The 12,966-nt window shown below is 50.2% G+C and overlaps 1 protein-coding gene across 1 annotated transcript in view; it reads right to left on the reverse strand.

The window, feature by feature from the left end:
• The window catches only part of LOC135903541 (uncharacterized), a 267,224-nt gene that overhangs the window by 205,633 nt on the left and 48,625 nt on the right, over positions 1 to 12,966 (reverse strand). The window lies entirely within an intron of this gene.

Genomic DNA, 12,966 nt, shown 5'->3' on the forward strand with positions numbered 1-12,966 from the left:
AAAATTCTATCTTTTGCTTTGGTGTCGTAATTGACATAGTTAATAAGTTACAGGATTAAGCTTATCTTTTTTAATAGACAAGGAGGAATATATAAATGGTAATTTGAGTTCAATAAAAGAAAACGACATTAATTAGGCGCGACTTCCACCGTTTATCTAGAACAATTTCATACGGTTAACGCGTAATAGGAGGGTCTATGTAAACATTTTTTCTGGCTTGTATCCATTTGGTTTCAATGTACATAAGTGACCAGCCAAAAATATTCGATCTAGTAGTTTTCTGTTCTGCAGTACAACGTATTCATTGCATACGTATCTTACGAGGAATTATTTATTTTCTTTAGATTTAAAAAGTATTTACTGTGTAACAACCGATAGTTCGCCTTTCAAGGAAAAACTTTGAAGGGCGCATCTCAATGTATCGCTAATATCTATTATTTATATAATATAATATTTATATATTTATATTCTTGTCCCTGGCATAAAAAATCTTCAAAGATAAAGGCTAGTTTTTCAACACATTGTGCTACTCGACACGAGTTTTTGCTAATGCTTTCGCGTTTCATTTATGCTTATTTAATATAGCGCTTATTATTCATGCCTCATGCCAACGGGCTATAATCACCGTTGGAAACAATGGCAGCCGAGCGAAATATACTTTCACAACACCTCCACTCTCTAGTTCAATCCTGGAACTTTCGTCGCAGAGCTATATATATGCACTCTGTGGCGATGTCCATCATCAACAGCAGCAGCAGCAGCTTGACGAAGGTCTGTCCGAGCGACCTCAAGCTACTCCTATTTTGCGCAATGGCTCCATTTCAACTCTGCAATTTGCTATCATCACACTGTCTTATTCTCTTTCGTGCTCGGTTGCGCTTCCCTAACCCTTCACACTAATTCTGCGACTTTAGTAGACCGTCCGCTGTCTGCTCTAAGCCTTACTTGACCTGTTGAACTCAACTTCTAAGCCTTGGTCTCAACAAACATATTCCCTACATTCGTCTGCTCTCCATAGCATACTGCACTCTTACTGTTGCCATTACTCCTATCATTTCTCGTTCCGTCGCTCGTAAAGCAGCCGGTAGCTTCTTCTCAAGTTCTTTCTTTTCTTTTTGTTTGTATGTATTCGCTTGACACCGTCTCTTGAAATTGTCCATAGCCATCGACTTCGATTGTCCACATAGCGCTGCTCAGGGTGCAAGTCAGCCCTTTAAGTCTTGTAGAAGGTCTCTTCAAATTGCAAGACATCCCACCACTCTTTACGCTGCACCAGGATATTGCGAAGTCAAAGCTTGAGCGCGCTCTTTTAATGGTTTTCCTTTACGCCACTGTTTCGGGCAAGGAGGCTGTTTACAATCACGTCCACAGAGTGACCGCGTGTTATTCTTGCGCGCCAAGAAGGCAGGTATGTATATCCAGCGGGAGTGGCGCTCGCTGCGAAAACAACACTGTGCAAGCATGGCCTCGAAGGCGATTGGCCGTTCAGTAATCCAGCCACGAGAATTGTGGCCTGTATAAGTGGCAGGTCGTAAGCCCCGGTATTTGTCCCGTGGTGCGCCGCGTAGTGGCGACATTTGCTAACCATTGTTTGCGTGTAGTATCGCGTGATATTCGACTTTTTTTTATGCAAAAGTATCAAACAGCACATTGAGCGATAAAGCCAGTGTCTGTAGCAGCAAAATGGCCCCTAAATTCCTATTGGGTGTGACACCCCGTCACATGGGCGCCTCGACGGAGCAGAGCGGGGGAAAGGGAACTCCTGCTGCCGCGCTGGCGCTCCAGCTATTGCGTGAGGGGAGAGCGCTTCGCCGCGATGCCATGTCATCCTCACTCTCGCTCTTGAAAGCCTATGTTATCAGTGCGTTCCTTGTCCGCGCAAGCTCTCGCTGGCATTCAAACTTCGTATCGGTACGAAGAAAAAAATTAAATTATGGGGTTTAACGTGCCAAAACCACTTTCTGGTTATGAGGCACGCCGTAGTGGGGGACTCCGGAAATTTCGACCACCTGGGGTTCTTTAACGTGCACCTATATCTAAGTACACGGATGTTTTCGCATTTCGCCCCTATCGACATGCTGCCGTCGCGGCCGGGATTCGATCCCGCGATCTCGTACTCAGCAGCCCAACACCACAGCCACTGAGCAACCACGGCGGGTGATGGCTGCGAAGAAATGAATGTATTAAAAAACTGAATAAATTCTAAACGAAAAATGTTGGTGGCGGTGAGCTTCAAAACTACGAGCCCACGCTCGGAAGCCGAGTGTCTTATCCACGGGGCTAAACCAGCGCCTCCTAGATAGCAGGCCTGTGCACTCTGCGTTATGACATCATGCTACTTGGACCGAAATTTTCATTGCCAAGCCCGGCGTGACGAAAGCGATGAAGTCAAAATCGCCGCAGATTACTCGGGAGCGTGCCCATTACTTTCTATGGCACTGAGGCAAGGTATCATGACGTCACGGATCGAAGTGCACCGGCCTTGTGCTATCAAGAAGGCGCTGGCCAAGCGTCTCAACGCTCTCGCCAGCCCACAAGAAGTCCGTAACTCGAAGGACCGCTCAGCGGCGTTCAATAGGAATCATTAATGCTTTCGCATTCACAACTCATAAGAAGTGCTTAGGTGTCTTCGGATTTTTTCAGCGCGATATCAATATACTTAACGTCCGCAGTTGTACACGAAGGCACAGTTCAGCTGTGCTGAACTGCAAGTCTGCAATTTTTGCGTACCGCGGGCTACTTGCGGCCGTAGCACTGCTTTAGCATTTCTTTCAAAACAAGCCGCTAAGATACGCAGTAAATAAACCTATCGGCCTCCTAAAAAGCAAATACTGTGGGGCGGTTTATTTCGGTTAATAACCAACTAAGGAGTGGCATAGCCCAAGCCTACTCGAGAAAAAAAGTATCGGTGCGTGTTTTGAACATTGCACAGCGATGGAAAAAAAATTGGAGGACGCTTAAGCTTCGCCTTCAAGCGTGGAACGCGACAGCGTTCCCGTCGACCCGCCAAGGGGTGTAAGAGAATGGGCTACGGCGCAGCGATCACTTACGAGGCGCCCCGCATCGGACGCGGTGAGCGTCGAGCAACGGAGAGAGAGAGAGAAGAAACTTTATTATAAAGTGAAAGGATTTATGTGGTTGGGGCCCTCAGTCCAGGGCCCCAATGGCTGTCGCCACCGCTCGTACTCGTCGTATCAGGGCCAGCCAGACCTGAGGCTCGGAGCGACGGAGGATTGCCTCCCACTGCGCATATGTTGGTTGGGGGGATTGTAGAAGAGGGATATCCTTAGGTGGTTTTTGGCACTCAATCGTGACGTGGAACGTCGTCGGTGGTGCACAGCACCCTGGGCAGGTGGTGGGATATAAGGTTGGGGAGAGTTTGTTGAGAAAGAGGAGGTTCGGATACGAGTTGGTTTGAAGCCGTCGCAGTGATACGGCTTCATCCCGGGAGAAAGATTTGGGAGGAGGGTGATATTGCAAGCGCCCTAGTCTGTAAAAGTCTAGAGTGTCCCGGTATGTGTTGGGCAAATTCTGGGAGGCTTGATATGGGTTGCTCGCCTCACTGCCAGGTGCCCGGCAGGTTAGCTCTCGGGCAGCCGCATGAGCGCGGTCATTACCCGACAGTGAGGCATGAGCAGGTGTCCAAATCAGCCTGATGCGTGGTACTGAGGGATCTGGAATGGCGGGGAGCTTACGTGTGCTGGTGAGAGCGCGATTGGCTTCCTGAGGAATATGACCCCTGAGGTAGGCTCGACATGCGTCTTGTGAGTCTGTAATGATGATGTGGTCGTGGTTTGGGGATCTTTCCATGTGACCGACGATGTGGTTGAAAGCGAGTGCTATGGCCAACGTTTCCCCTGTGAGCGTAGCTTTGGTTTGGACGCTACACGAGGTGACGATATTACCTTGATCGTCCGCCACCACCGACACTTGTCTTTCTTTGTTTCTGGTCGCAAGAGCATAGTGGGCAGCGTCGGTATAATAGACGGTGCCCTCCGGCTGGGCGTTGAGGAGTTTCCGAAGGTATCTAACACGTGCATCCCGGCGACCATTATGATGCTCTGGATGCATATTGCGCGGTATGGGCGCTATGGTGAGTAAGGTTCGGATGTTTGATGGGACTGGGACATGCTCTCGCGTAGAGGGTGAATGCTGTGGGTAGCCCAGCCGTGCGAGCAAATGCCTGCCTGTAGGGGTCAGTCTCAATCGCTCGAGTTGTGCCATTCTGTGCGCTTCGATGTGTTCCTCGATGGTATTGTGTACCCCGAGAGCAAGTAGTCGTTCCGTGGAAGCATATACAGGAATTCCGAGTGCTTGTTTGACGGCTCTTCTAATAATTGTGTTTATACGGTTGGTCTGAGAGAGCGTCAGGTTGTGGTATGGGAGGTGATAGGTTAGCCGGCTGATAATGCATGCCTTGACCAACCGCAGCATATCGGCTTCCTTGAGTCCTGAGCGGCGGTTACTAACGCGCCTCATCATACCGATGATTTGCTCGCACTGTCGACCAAGGAGATCTACCGTGAAGTGAGCTTTGGCGTTGGATTGTAGGTGATAACCAAGGATTCGGACCCTTTGTGCAGTGGGAATTGGTATGCCTTGTATTCTCACTTCAATCACTGGAATTGGCGTTTCATAGCTGCTTAGCGGTCGGATTAGTAATAGTTCTGATTTATTTGGCGCACATTCAAGGTCTCCAGTCGCGAGGTATGCCTGCACTATATCCACCGCCGTCTGTAGGCGGTCCTGAATGTCTCCATCCGAGCCGGTGCACGTCCAGAGAGTCAGATCGTCAGCATATATCGCGTGGCATAGCCCCTCAACCTTCTCCAGTAACTGGGGTAGTCTCGCCATAGCTATGTTGAATAGCGTCGGCGAGAGCACCGACCCCTGAGGTGTCCCCGCTCCGGTAACTTTAATGTCTGTTGACCGATATGGGCCCATTCCCACTGTGGCTACACGGTTCTTGAGAAAGGCTCGCACGTAATTGTACATACGGGAGCCACAGTGGGAGTGGGCCAGGTTCTCAAGGATGAGACCATGGGAAACGTTATCGAAAGCTCCTTTGACATCAAGCGCCAAAAGAGCTCTCGTCTGAGCCCTGATGGGGGGGTCAACGAGGTCCTCTTTTATCTGAAGAAGAACATCGTGAGTGGACAAATGGGGGCGAAATCCAAACTGTGTGTGGGAAAAGAAATTTTGCATCTCCAAGAAAGGTTGAAGCCGTTTTAGGATTACATACTCAAGCAGCTTTCCGATGCACGATGTGAGGGAAATCGGCCGTAAATTTTGGATCGACAGGGGTTTTCCGGGCTTGAGCATGAAAGTGATCTCGGCACGTCGCCATTCTAGAGGAAGAGTGCCGGCGTGCCAGTGCTGATTGTACATAGCACAGAGCGTTTCCAGGTCCTCATCCGGGAGATTTCGCAGTAGAGTATAGCGTATCCCGTCCTCTCCGGGTGCGGTGTTCCTATGAATGTCTGCGAGTGCGGCTTTGATTTCTTGGACAGTTATGTCAGTGCCTAGCGGGTCACTTTCTTCTCTATACGGATAGTCCGGATAGCTTGGCTTAGAGCCACGGGAGAGATACCTTTGTTCAAGGTCCTTCAGGAGCTGGTCTCCGTCTCCTCCGTACTGGTGGAGGAAAATTTGAAGCTGCCGGTTTTTATGGGATGTCGTGTTTGTCGGATTTATTAGTGACCGAAGGATTGCCCACGTTCTCGCGGTGCCCAGCGTACCACTTAGCTTACCACAAAACGTTTGCCAGTTAGCACTGGTTAGCTGGTCTGCGTATTCCTGAGCTGCTCTCGTAATTTGGGATATTCTGCAGCGCAATTTTCGATTTAACTTTTGCCGCTTCCATCGCTTCGTGAGACCTCGGCGCGCGTCCCACAGATGTAGGAGATGCGGGTCAACCTCGGGGGTCTCTGTCGTCGTGGTTATGCGGCTAGTCGTTTTGTTTAGATCATTGCGTAAATCACTGAGCCCACTGGCATAAGTTTTGGGGCTGTCATCTCCTGAGGCTCGATCCTTACGGATTACGCGAAGTTTGGTCCAATTTGTGATGCAAATTTTCTTTTCAGGGCGTTTGTAACTTGTGTGATTGATGCGGATGATGAGAATATGGTGATCGCTACCCAGCGTCTCGCCAGTGTTCAGCCACTCGCCCTGGACCCCCCTGGTGAAAGTGAGATCCGGGCAAGTGTCTCTCTCGACGCTATTTCCCTGGCGACTAGGCTGGGTATGATCTGTTATGAGGGTGAATCGGTGATTATGTGTGAGGTCCCAAAGCCGGGTGCCCTTTGGTGTGTTACTGCGATAGCCCCAGGCCACGTGTGCGGCATTGAAGTCACCGCACACTACGGAAACCGGGCCCAACTTGATGAGTTCCAAGAGTAGATACTGAAAATTGTCCCACCGAGCCCGAGGTGCACTGTATACATTTAAGATGTACAGGCTATTTTGTCTCGTGTCCGCGGGGACAACCTCGATGATTTGATGAGGGATATCTGACGTGAGAGTACTATGGGTATATGTGAGTTTCCTGGACACAAGCGCGCACACTTTCGCCTCGTCCGAGCCCCTAATGGCCTCGTAGCCACTGATAGTTACAAGGGTGGCGCCCGGCTCTTGGAGAAGTATGATGTCCGGCGGTTCTGACGATGCGGCAACGTACTGTTGCAGCGAGCCCCGTTTAGAACGGTACCCCCTGCAATTCCACTGCCACATCGTCAGTCCCGCCGTTCTATTTTGCATTTGCATTGCAGGCGCCATCATTCTGTAGCTGGGCTGGGCGAACGTACGGGTGAGCGCGCTCGCTTGTCGCTAGTGACGGCGCTGAGGTTGATGTAGCGCGTGCGACTAGTGAAGATGAGGAGGAGGAGGATGATTTAGGGGGAAGGGGTTGTGCCGTGAGCTCTCTCACGCTCTGCTTGAGTTCGTTAGTAATTTCATGCAGCATTGGTTTCAGCACGGTGGTTTGGAAGTCTACAAAGGCGGCTCGGATCATTTCCTTAACCTCCGTGAGAATGCTTTCTCGCATCTCCTGTATAGCTCGGTGTAATTCTCTTCGAAGCTCCTGCTGGAGGTCGCGGCACAATGAAGTTGTGGACTGGGGAGGGATCTTCGCGCGAGGCGCCTGGGATTGGGATTGAGTTTGTGGTAGGGTCTGAGGTTCGGATGAGTGTGAGGGAGATTTGCGCAGTGAAGGTGGCGGGCCCTCCGCCCAACTTACCCCTTTAGGTCCGGCTGGCCCTTCGGGCGCTACTAATGGTAGCTGTTGCGGTAGTGGTGGCGGCTTCTTCTTGGCCGGTGGTGGTGCCACTGGTGGTGGTGACGACGGTGGTGATGAGGATGATGATGACGATGGTGGCGGTACCCGCTCGCGGTTCTTAGAACACTCGCAGGGGCCTCGGCTCCGAGATCGTGACCGGGATCGGGACCGAGATCGGGAACGGGAACGCGATCGGCTTCGTCGCTCTCCAGATTGGGCCATAGGACGATGCTGTTGCCGTTTTTGTTTCTCGAGTTCCTGGCGCACTCGTTGCTTGTTGGGTGGCTTTCGTGCCCGGCCCGGACAGCTGGGATCGGTTGTCGGATGATCCCCTTTGCACGTCAGGCACCGGGGCTGGCACTGGTGAGGTTCGGTGGTGGATGGGTTTTCAGTCCCACATGTGGTGCAGCGCTTGATGCTTGGCGTGGGGCAGACGTCCGCACGGTGGCCCACTGTGAGGCATACGCTGCATACCTGGGCCCTCGGGGTGTGTATGTAGCATCGGTACTCGGCCCCATAATACCTAACGTAGCGCGGTACCCTGAGGCCAGCAAATGTTATGATGGCCGTGGTTGTTCGCCCCATCATACGAGCATGGAGGATTTCCACCCCAGGTGCCAACAGGTGGTCTAAAAGTTCGGTTGATGTAGTCCCTGTGTCGGGACCCGTTATGACTCCTTTGCAGGAATTATTGGGGGAGGCGATGTATGTTGAGATGGGGTAGCGACGCGGGCCAAGTGCAAGCGATGTCATCTTGTTAAGGCTGGTCGCTATTCTTTCACTTGGCGTGCTGATGAGGGCGATGTTTTGGGCACGTTGAACACGTAGGTGAAGTTCGTCGACCTCTTGTTCCTTGAGGCGCGCCTCGATGCCGACGGCGCGAGTCAGAGTGTGACGAGGCCACTCACCGAATGTGAGACCGTTTCTCGGGCGCAGGATGACTTTAAAATCGTCAATGGGCAGAGGTGGTGGTCTCTGGGGTCGTCGTGGTACAGTTTGGTTCGAATGCTGCGTCTCTTGGCGGCGGGCTGCTGGGTCAGACGTATCGTCGGCGCGGCGTCTCCGCCGGCCGCGAGCAGTGAGCCATGATCCATCCGCCGGGTCTTCTGGATATCCTTCTGTTGCTGGATCATCGCCGTTGGTAGCTTCCACATCCATGATCGTGGTCAACGGGTTTTCGCGGTGCTGGACAAGGTCGGCAGTCCTTGGACGCCGATCCTCTCGAGCAACGGAGCGTTAGGCGCGGCAACGAAACGTGCGCCTGAGCAAGCGGAAGGAGCCCAAGAACTCTGTGTCTCGGAGCCCCGAGGAAACGACGCACGCCAGTCAAACGTCGTGATCGGCACGGGCAGAGAGATAGAGAGATAGTGATCTAAAGAATGGAAGGACGCTTGATTCTGCAACCCGGGTGGGAGCAAGGAGAAACGTCGTCAGGGGAGAAGGAGTCCGGGACGCGACGCCCCTCGCACCTCTCTTCGCACAACCCCAATGCGCGCGCGACGCGCCACCTGTCAGGGCAGCACCGTACATTGAGAGGAGGGGATCTTCTGTGTTTGCCGCAGGATGGCTCTGCGTGTGCAGAAAGCGCTGAAGAAATGTAGCGGAGACGCACTTCCCTACTCGTGTAACTGCAACTTCTGTAAGTTACATGTTCATAATTACCGATATACACCGCAGTAAAGCTTTCTACGGCTCGTTTCTAAGGCAACACCGCATTCACTAGAGGCGCTTTTGCACCGCTTTGAAGCATGGAACTCGTGGTTGAGTGGTAGAGTCTCCGTCGCACACTCCGGAGACCCTGGTTCGATTCCCAGCCAGCCCATCTTGCGAGTTGTTTTTTATTCATGAAGTGCCTGCCGGGATTTATCGCTCACGGCCAACGCCGCGGACGCCGACGACACCGGCTTTTCTGCGACACGAGCTCCTTAACGCTGTCGCGTTAAAAGAAGGTCTGAAAGGTGGAACTAACGTCGTCTGTCAGGGCTTAAATTAAGCGTACAATTATCCGTTTTCACTCGGGTCATTCTGTGGAAAACTTAGCGAACTTAATTTTCTTACTTTTGTACAGTGCACATTGCGATGCTATATTAGAGAAATGCTAACACGTTCTAGCGATCTTTTCCACGGATAACTACTACCAAAGCACGAAGCGCCATTGCCTTTGACTTAAAGAGCACGACGCAGTGATCCTTTGCGTCACATCTATGGATTTAGAGGAACAATGTACCCCTGTTTAGACAAGTGCGCATAAAAATTTGGAAGACGCTTCTCCTTTAAGAGCGGAACGCGACAGCATTCAAAGATTCCTGACTCCTTCTCACGCTTCCCGGCAACTGGAGCGTATGTAACCGTAATGTGTACTGAGAAACGCTGGCCGTGAACGCTATGCACGAAGGCGAGCTTTGTGGTAGAAGCGCGGCCTCTTGCGTGGGCCGCGATACGACGGAGGCGAGCGCCAGCTGGAGGTATTGCAAGAAACCAGGCGCGCCGCTCCGTGGCCCCCATGACACCCGCGCGCCGGCGCGTCCAAGTGACGGACACCGCGGCTGGCCTGTGAACTGTAGAAATGCTTAAAAGGGATTTCTTGGAGTTTTCGCGTTACGGAATTATGTTTTCTCGTATAGACAAACTACAAACCGAGAGCTATCATGTCTGTAGGTTGTGTCTAAGTCATAGTTTACGATTGTTCCACGTATTTAGATTGAGAAATTCAATTAGTTCAGTAATTTCTTTACGTCACATGGAGGGCCTGGACGTGAGCAGCTCGCAAATCATTTTGCTGTAACGACGTCCGACGCCGCACGCCGATGCGGGACGCCGACGACACGAGCTCCATTACGATATCGCGTTAATGTTCCAGCGAATCACGAAGCTGCATATATAGCTAAGATGATAGCTTAGATTACCTGTGAATGGCACGGAATGCTTACGAACGAGAAGTTTTGTGAAGTTTTGTGGATTCCCAGAGTAAGACGACGGGACCAGTTCTGCAAAAAACCGTGGTGGAGCTCAGGCATACTAACTATGAAGGCATCTAGAGCACCAAACAGAAGTAAAGTATTACATTAGCAGTTTTAATTAATCGGCTTTCAAAGATAAAAGCATGAGCCTAATGGTTTGTAACGAATGACAGCAATTCCGTTGAACTAGGTATCAACTATTATCATTATGCTACCTTGCAAGAACTAAGATTATGTTGGCAGGGAACTAAACCAAACTGCTTCACTTTCTGCTTCCTTATCATTAATCTATTGTGACCTCCTACAAAAATATGCAGTTTCCTCTAGCCAACCCCACTCCCCTGTTAGTCATCCACCTCTCATTAGAAAGGTCCTGGAAGCGAAAGCCTCACAATTGAGCTTTATAATAACGGAAATAAAGTGTCCGTCGCAATTTCCTCATCCCGTGAACTGATTCTGATTAGTGGTTTGCACAACTCGGTATTGGAGGCATGCTCGCTGCAGCCGCAGAGACGATGCAGACCCCTTTATCACATGGTATGGCGACTTTTTCTTTTACAGAACCCTACTGCGTCCCGGGGGTTCATACCACGAACCGCGCTTCGCGGTGTCGTCTGTGTAATAAGGCAAATTGAACGAATAATTTCACGCCAGTTATTTCGGTGTATACATGCCTATCTTGGAAGTGTAGAAAGATGGAAGTAGATTTACGATGATCCCCTTCAACATTCTAATATAAACATGTATTGCAAAGACCTTTAACTTCGGAGTTAGTGAATTCAATTAGTGAATGAATTGGATTGGTTTCTCTGGCAAGTGATGTCTGCCTGTGCAGATAATTCATTTGTAGTGACGTGTTTGATATAATGTGGGGGAGCAGGGAAGGGGGGGGGGGGGGGAGTTAAGTCTCAAAGTAAAACAAAATATATTTATAGTTGAAAGATAAGTGTTTCTGAGAACTGTGTTGGTATTTGAGTGAGCCCACGTGGAAAGAACACAATAAATTTTTTAAACACTTCCCAGGGAGCGTTAATACAGCATTTCGTTAAATAATTTACGAGACCCCCAGAACACTATTCAAACTATCGTGCGGTGTCATCGGCAGCACAAGTTCATTGAATTTGTTAGCAGATTGTTTTACAGGAGAAAACAGTCTGGCGGTTGACTCACAGCCTGGGCGCCACTATGTAAAGCAGGGGCATGGTGCGAATTCGTCGCACAGCTGTGGGAGAGGGCACAGTTCAAGAGCTCATGCAAAGAAAAATATTTCAGAGAAGAGGGCATTGCTCAAAGACCATGGGGTTTCTTACAAATGTATGACAGGAGCCATCAGAGAGCCTCGCGTAGGAGGTAGTAAAGGAATCGAGCGAGAATGGATATTATAAGAACCTCACATTACTGTGAAGCCCACCCGCCGCCGGCAGTATTGAATGAGCGCCTACATTCATTGTACTTTGAAGTAAATATGACAAAGCTCTGTTGTTAACAGTGTTGATGGCTTCAGAGGAATAACTTGAATGAGTATGCGTAGTCCCGCTACCAGAACACAGTTTACGTCGTTGCTGAACGCACTGGGGTACAGTTCTAAAGGGAGAGCCTGTTTTCATAAAAATAGTTCTTATGTTTAAAATTTTCGTAAGAGCAAACCCCAGCCAATCGTGATGTTCGACATATTATTAGCGAAGGTTGCCGGCGAATTGTAAAAAGCATTTACGAATAAAAATATTTGCGCATTTTCTTCCAGGGCCCGTACACGCAAAGAAGTCATTATTCTATAGAAATGTCCGTAAGAGCTGCTTGCAAACCAATTATGATGTTATATCTATCATTAGCGAAAGTGGTTGTCAAAAAGCGAAGAGGGTTTAGAAATGAAAACCTTTGTGAGTGAGTGAGTGAGTGAGTGAGTGAGTGAGTGAGTGAGTGAGTGAGTGAGTGAGTGAGTGAGTGAGTGAGTGAGTGAGTGAGTGAGTGAGTGAGTGAGTGAGTGAGTGAGTGAGTGAGTGAGTGAGTGAGTGAGTGAGTGAGTGAGTGAGTGAGTGAGTGAGTGAGTGAGTGAGTGAGTGAGTGAGTGAGTGAGTGAGTGAGTGAGTGAGTGAGTGAGTGAGTGAGTGAGTGAGTGAGTGAGTGAGTGAGTGAGTGAGTGAGTGAGTGAGTGAGTGAGTGAGTGAGTGAGTGAGTGAGTGAGTGAGTGAGTGAGTGAGTGAGTGAGTGAGTGAGTGAGTGAGTGAGTGAGTGAGTGAGTGAGTGAGTGAGTGAGTGAGTGAGTGAGTGAGTGAGTGAGTGAGTGAGTGAGTGAGTGAGTGAGTGAGTGAGTGAGTGAGTGAGTGAGTGAGTGAGTGAGTGAGTGAGTGAGTGAGTGAGTGAGTGAGTGAGTGAGTGAGTGAGTGAGTGAAACAAGTTTATTTGGTCCACTATAGACGCAAGCAAACTCAACGTCACCTGGCTAGGCCCACTCGGGGACCATCAGGTGAAACCTGACGGCCCTCTCGCGAGCCCTCTAGACTGCCAGGATTTGAGAGGTGTGGCCCTCGGCCCTAATGAGCATCATCATTTCCTCTTGGGTGAAAGGGGAACCGGCCGAGGCGCAGCCACACAGGACATGCTTGAAGTCCACATAATCACAACACAGAGGGCAGTTCGGGCTTGGGAACAGTTCGAGGTACATGTGTGCAGCGCCGCGGGGCTCGGGTAAGTGCTTATTTGCAGAAGTCTGAGAGTGACTGCCTGGGCCCT

The sequence above is a fragment of the Dermacentor albipictus genome, chromosome 1 (genome assembly GCF_038994185.2).
Source record: "Dermacentor albipictus isolate Rhodes 1998 colony chromosome 1, USDA_Dalb.pri_finalv2, whole genome shotgun sequence".
NCBI classification, from domain to species: Eukaryota; Metazoa; Arthropoda; class Arachnida; order Ixodida; family Ixodidae; genus Dermacentor; species Dermacentor albipictus.